Below are 7,818 nucleotides of genomic sequence, written 5' to 3' on the forward strand. Positions count from 1 at the left end.
TGTCCTGGGGTCTTGAGGGGCGCAGCCTGCCCCGATGTCTTGAAAGGTTCTGGGACTCGGGTTAGCCTACCCGTGGCCCATTACTCCGACACCATTGGAGTGAGTTGCACTTTCAATACCTACACGGGTTAGTCCCACAAGGAACAAGCAAGGATATCCATAGACATAGAGTGATGTATACACAAGATGATGTCCATGAAAGCATTAGGTTACCTTGTCCCTTGTCTTACCAACAAGAGGGTTTATGACTCCTTGAACTAGTGGAAGATATGGAAGTTGTTTGCACTTGTTATTGCCAAATGATAAGAGTGATGTATGTTGGCGGAGTCACCCTCAAGAACTCTCTAGTTCTTCTTCTTCGGGATCCACACCATCTTGATGGGAATCCTTGGAGTTGTAGTTGTACTTGATGAGGTAGAACTTGATGTAGTCTTGGGAACCCACTTGACCAAGGCCTTAGGAGCTTCTTCAAATGTAGCAATATCCTCTTGAAGCTTGTCCTTGCCTTTTTGCTTGTGGTCTTGTGGTGGAAGATCATCTTGAGCTTGTGTTCCTTTGAAAGAAGTAGGATCATACTTCTCTTGTTGAGGAACAAACTTCATCTTGGGGTATTGATCTTCTTCCCACTCAACTCCATTGGCATTGAACTTTCGTTGAAAACCAACACCTTGATTCTTCCGGTTCCTTCCTTGCTTGCATACAATTTCCTCAAATTGCTTACTTCTGGCAAGGCTCTTGTAAACACCTTTATCTATAATTCCCTTCAATAAGTTATTTTCTTGCTCAAGTGTAACTTGGCTAAGAGAGTCATTAGTGGAATCAAGAGAACTACTAGAAGCAACAACATTGGATTTAGCATGATTGTTGTTACTACTAGATGAAGAATCTTTCTTGTTCTTGTGGCTAGATTTAACTTGTGGCATGTAAGTAGACAAGAGTAAACGCTTGGCAATGTAAGAAGAACTTTTCATGCGAAGATCGTCATTGATTGCTTTTAAGAACTCATGCTCTTGCTCAAGGTTGAGCTTTTCAAAGCGTAGCTTCTCATGAGTATTTAAAACTTCTCGATGATCTTTCAAGGTAGTTTCATGAGCTAACTTAAGAGTTTTTAGTTCTTTAGTTAGACGCTCAATCTCCTTCTTATCATCGTCATTCATTTTATCTTGATTAGCATGATTAATACCAAGTTCATCGTAGTTTTCATAACTAGAGGTGTTAACAAGTAAATCATCATCTCCTAGCAAATCATCTTCATCACTATTGAAATCAACATACTCGGGGTGTGTTACCTTTGGACCTTTAGCCATGAAGCCTCTTCCAATTCCTTCATTTGGTGAGTCAAATATGTCGTAGGAGTTGGTTGTCACAAGTGCTAGTCCGGCAACACCTTCATCTTGAGTATATTCAGAGTCAGAGTGATAACTTCTTTCGGAGTGATGGTCGGAGTCATAGCCGGATACCCATTTACCAACATGAGCTCGATGTCTTTGTTTTGTGTAGCTCCTTGATGACTTGTCCTTCCTCTCCGAATCCTTGCTTCTCCGAGAGGGTCTTCTTTCATAACGATCATCTCTACTCCTCCTCTATCTTGATGGTGATTCTTCTCTCCTACTTCTTCTCTTGGGAGAATCTTCTCTTCTTTTGTAGGGAGCCGTACACTCATTGGAATAGTGTCTGGGTCTTCCATAATTGTAGCAGTTACGCTCACGAATAGAAGATCTTTTGTCATTGTAGGACCTTGACTTGGAACTTCTTTCCTTGCTTCTACTCTTGTAGAACTTGTTGAAGTTCTTCACCATTAGGCTCAATTCTTCATTGAAGGTTTGCTTCTCATTCGATAATGTGGGGGCATCACATGAGGCTTTGTAAGCACCACTTGACTTGTTGTGAAGCTCTTCCTTATCCTTAAGTGTCATCTCATGAGCAACAATTCTTCCAATGACTTCCGTTGGCTTGAGATCTTTGTAGTTGGGCATCATTTGGATCAATGTGCGCACGGTATCATATTTTCCATCCAAGGCTCTTAGGATCTTCTTGATGATGAATCTATCGGTCATCTCTTCACTTCCTAAGCCAGCAATCTCATTTGTGATGAGAGCAAGCCTAGAGTACATTTTAGCAACACCTTCACCATCCTTCATTTTGAACTTATCAAGTTGACTTTGAAGCACATCCAATTTGGATTCCTTGATGGAGTCGGTACCTTCGTGCATATCAATCAAAGTATCCCAAATTTCCTTTGCATTCTCAAGACGGCTGATTTTGTTGAATTCTTCGAGGCACAATCTGTTGAAGAGAATATCACAAGCTTGAGCATTGTATTGCAACGTCTTCAACTCTTCCGTGGTAGCTTCACGGTTCGGTTCTCTCCCATCAAAGAATTCACCTTGCAAGCCAATACACACAATAGCCCAAACGGTGGGGTTATGTCCAAGAATATGAATTTTCATCTTATGCTTCCAACTAGCAAAATTTGTACCATCAAAGTAAGGACCTCTGCGGTGGTAATTTCCCTCGCTAGACGCCATACTCTCCTAGGTTGTGAAACCAAGGCTATGACCACCAAAAGCTATGGAAATCAAAGCAAATGGAGACCAATGCTCTGATACCGCTTATATGATCAAAAGTATGTCTAGATGGAGGGTGATTAGACTACTTGACCAAATAAACATCTAGCCTTTTTCCCAATTTTAGTTCTTTGTAGATTTTAGCATCTTTGCACAAGTCAAGCAATCAACCTACACATGCAATTCTAAGAGTATAGTAGTAGAAAGTAAAACAATGGCATATGAAGGTAAAGGGAGGAGTTTGAGGGAGCCAATGCAATGTTGACACGGAGATTTTTTATCCATGGTTTCGACAGGTAGTGCTATCGTACATCCACGTTGATGGAGACTTCAACCCATGAAGGGTAATGGTTGCACGAGTACATGGAGGGCTCCACCCACGAAGGGTCCACGAAGAAGCAACCTTGTCTATCCCACCATGGTCCTCTCCCATGAAGGACTTGCCTCACTCGGGTAGATCTTCACGAAGTAGGCGATCTCCTTGCCATTACAAACTCCTTGGTTCAACTCCACAATCTTGACGGAGGCTCCCAAGTGACACCTAGCCAATCTAGGAGACACCACTCTCCAAGAGGTAACAAATGGAGTGTTGATAATGAACTCCTTGCTCTTGTGCTTCAAAAGATAGTATCCCCAACACTCAACTCTCTCTCACAGGATTTAGATTTGGTAGAAAGAAGATTTGAGTGGAAAGCAACTTGGGGAGGGCTAGAGATCAAGATTTATGTGGTTGGAATGGAATATCTTGACCTCAACACAAGTGTAGGTGGTTCTATCTCAGAAAATGTATGTTGGAAGTGTAGGCATGTTCTGATGGCTCTCTCCATGAATGAAGAGTGGGTGGAGGGGTATATATAGCCTCCACACAAAATCTAACCGTTACACACAATTTACCAAACTCGGTGGGACCGAATCATGAAACTCGGTTAGACCGATTTGGTTCATAATGTGACCATTAGGGTTTTCGGTGGGACTGACATGTCAACTCGGTGGTACCGATGTCATTAGGGTTAGGGTATAACTTAATCTCGGTGAGACCGATTACACAAACTCGGTGAGACCGATTTTGGCAATAGACTAACCAGAGAGTTGGTCAGGCAAACTCGGTGGGACCGATTCGCTCATCTCGGTTGGACCGAAACATTACGAAAGGGAAACAGAGAGTTTGCATTGCAATCTCAGTGGGACTGACCGCTCATCTCGGTTTGACCGAAACGTTACGAAGGGAAACATAGAGATTACAATCCCATCTCGGTGAGACCGAGATCCCTATCGGTGAGACCGAAAAGACTAGGGTTTCTGGCAATGGTTATGTTAAGAGAACTCGGTGGCGCTAGATAGAAAATTTCGGTGGCGCCGGGTTTAACTTTTGGTTTGGGACATATGTGGATATGACAAAGTAGTTGAGCGCTTTGGAGCATATCACTAAGCATTTTGAGCAAGAACCTCATTAAGCAGCACCTCACCCCCTCTTGATAGTATTGGCTTTTCCTATCGACTCAATGTGATCTTGGATCACTAAAATGAAAAATGTAGAGTCTTGTGCTTTGAGCTTGAGCCAATCCTTTTGTCCTTGGCATTTTGAGGGGTCCACTTTTCTAATCCATGCCATGCCAATCATTGAGCTTTCCTGAAATATTTATCTTGAAATAGCATTAGCTCAATGAGCTATATGTTGTTAGGAATTACCAAAACCACCTAGGGATAGTTGCACTTTCACTTATTCTTATAGTCATGAGCGGATTCACTCAACCCCTCGTCCAAGCCGGAGTTATAGTAGGCACATTGATTCACTGGCAATTTCAAGTAGTGAACGGCGCCGCAACCAGCCTCGCGGACATGACCCGGCGTGTGGTGTTGCCAATGCCGAGCCTTTGGTGGATTAGGGCAGAGCGTGTCAGGAGGCCGAGCTAGCGGTTCAACAAATGGCTCATCAGTGTTCTCTGGTTTATCCGTCAACTTCGGTGGAGGCGGGCGTGAGCTCTAGAACCTTGGGTGTGCCATGTTTAGTGCCGGCTATATGTAATGAGCGTTTGCCCAAGGATTTTAAGGGTCCTCGTAAGGTGCCTAACTACACAGCAGATCAACCCCCTGAAGCTTGGGTTGAAAGTTACGAGATGGCAATGGAGCTACTGGATGTTGGCAATGCCGCATGCGCTAAGTATTTCACCATGATGTTGGACGGGACGACTCGTACTTGGTTGAAGGGTTGCCACCCAACTCCATTGGATCATGGGCCGAGTTAAAAGCCCAGTTTATCTAGAACTTTAAAGACACGTGCAAGCAGCCTATGTCTATCGTGGATTTAGACTCATGTGTCCAAGAAGAGGGCGAGTCAACAACCCATTGGGTGCACCGGGTCTTAGCCATCCTGCACTCATTAGATCATATCAATGTCGGTTCAGCAGTTCTAATGTTGGAGAAAAACTGTTGTTTTATGCCTCTTAAGCAAAAGCTGGGGCGGATTAAACGCCACTACAACAACATGGGGGAGCTAATGGTGGCTCTTGTCATGTACGCCGACTCTGATAGTACCAAGGACCCCGAGTCTGATGACGAAAGGCTGGGTAAGGGAAAGAAGGGCAGCATCACGAAAGGGCAGCAGCATAACCCGATGAGTCAGGGTGGCAGTGGTAATCGCAAAGCTGATGGTAATTTGGATTTTGTGGCTAACACCAATGCATAGGATAATAATCAGCGCCGCAAGGGAAAGCCGCCCCCTCGGTTTGGCGGGCCAAGATTCAATCTTGAGGAAATAATGAATCAGCCCTGCCCGAAGCATGGTACGCGAGAAAAGCCGGCCACTCACCTCTGGAAGGATTGCTTTATTATGAGGGAGTATAGAAATTCCAACTTTTTCTAGAACAATCATGGGCCAGATGGCGGCCCAGGATCCGGTTTTCATGGTCCGGGTCACGGTGGTGGCGGTTCTAATTCCGATTTCCAAAGCCAAGGCAATCAGGGTGGTTTTCATCAATAGTCTGGTCAAGGGAATCAGCAGCAAAAGTTTGGTTATCAGAGTAATCCAAAACAGTTGAATAGTGGACAGTATCATGTCTTCACCACGAGCTTGTGTAAGCGAGATCAGAAACTCCATAAGAGGGTAGTAAACATGGTTGAGCCGGCGATCCGCCATTATTTACGATGGTCTGAACACCCTATTCTTTGGAGTTGTGAGGATCACCCACCCCGGGTTGATAATCCAGGCCACTTAGCTCTAGTGGTAGCACCACAGGTTGGAGGGTACGGGTTTACTAAGGTCCTCATGGATGGAGGCAGTAGCATTAATATCCTTTATTATGATACTTTCCATCGTATGGGATTGACTGACAAAAATCTTAAGCCATCCAATACCATTTTCCATGGAGTGGTGCCTGGTAAGTCGGCGTATCCTATGGGAAAGATCGCTTTGGAAGTGGCCTTTGAGGATGAACATGATTCTAGAGCGGAGACTTTGACCTTTGAAGTTGTCAAAATCCGGAGCCCGTATCATGCTCTGTTTGGACGGTCGGCTTATGCTAAGTTCATGGCAAGGCCGTGTTATGTTTATTTGCAGCTTAAGATGTTGGGTCATAAGGGCACCATCATGGTACATGGGAGTTGGAAGATAGCCTTGGATTTTGAAGAAGGCGATGCTGCTTACTCTGAGTCCATCTGTGCAACAGAGGAGTTGAAATTTTACAAGGATAATGTTGACCCATCGGATATGACATCTTTGAAGAAGCCAACCATAGAGCATGACCCCTTGTTGAAGTTTAAGTCAGGAGATGACACTAAGCTAGTTGATTTCGTTCCTGGTGATTCATCCAAGCAGTTCAGCATCAGTGCTAATGTAACATCCCGAATTTTCAATTTGGAATGTTATACACTAGATCGTCATTGCATATCATATTTTATTGCATTTTGGTTGATCCAGAAATTTCACGCAACTCAAGGACCCTCGGAGAGAGTTGGGGATTTCGTTATTTTCATATTTGAGTTTTCTCAAATTTTGAAAATAGGATCATTTGATTTTATTTATTTTATCTTCAATTGTTTCTATCACAAAATATAAGAGAGGGAATAAAATGACTTTCCCAAAATAAAGAAATATTAAGGATTTAATAATAAAATCAAATAAGATTTTATTTTATATTTATTTGCTATTTTATTTGAATTTATGAAAAAATGCGCGTTTTCCAAAATTGCATTTAGGCCCCAAATAAATGTTCATCCTGTGCGGCTTGATTTTAGAAGCCGGGGAAAATTTATTTCAGGATTTTTGGAGTCGGTTTAGTTTTCCTTTTGTTTTTTTCTGAGCGTAATTATTTAAAAAAAATCCGAACCGACCTTGGGCCGTGTCCGGCCAGGACTCCGCCTGGACGGGGCTTTATATAGTGCGACCCCGGGCCGCCCCTAGCCCAAAGCCGCCGCCGCCGCCCACCCAAACCCTAGCCACGCTGCGCCCTAGCCGTCGTCGCCGACGAGGAAGAGTTGTTGTTATGCTAGTAGACGTGGATTGGGTGAGTATATCCATGACAGATGTGAGATTGTTAAATTAATGGTTTATCTAAGGTGGCAACTTAAATACACATCTGGGTGGAATGAGGCACCTGGGTATTCCAGCGATTGCCTGTTTTTCTTTTGGACCGCCACCCAGGCTCAGAGGGATCATGAGATTATTCATACTAGAAACTTCCGTGTGCAGCCACAAGCTACTATGGGCTCTAGCATAGTTGATTAAGTTGTGCGAACTCTTACAGTGGTAGACTAGCAGATGTAGGGGAAAGTAGGTGTAACGGTCTACCCGATCGTAAGGTGTGAGCGCTTCTGAAAAACTATGTGTCGGTCATCCGTTTCTCAAACACCATGTAGTGCAAGAATCCCAGCGGAGGAGATCGAGTCTTGTGGGGAAAAGTGCGCAAACCTCTGTAGAGTGTATAAACTAATCATGGTTAGCCGTGTCCCTGGTTATGGACATCTTGAGTATCTAGTACTTGGATTATCATGTGAATCTCATCATGTTACTCTAATTAATTTTGTTGCGTTTGAATGATGATGCTTAATTGGGATTGAGAGGGTGTCTACACTCTCAATGTTTAACAACCACCATGATAGCTAAATAAAATTTATTCCTTTGAAGTAGGGAAAAATTGGCTTTACGCAAAACTGTAACCATAGAGCTTTCCACCAGCCAAATATGCATATAGTATAGTCTTATTCTTTCTTTGCTCTCTATGTGTTACATTGCCAGCATATTCCATGTGCTAAC

This window comes from Triticum urartu, chromosome 7A (assembly GCF_056163025.1).
Source record: "Triticum urartu cultivar PI428250 chromosome 7A, HENAU_Tu73, whole genome shotgun sequence".
Taxonomy (NCBI): domain Eukaryota; kingdom Viridiplantae; phylum Streptophyta; class Magnoliopsida; order Poales; family Poaceae; genus Triticum; species Triticum urartu.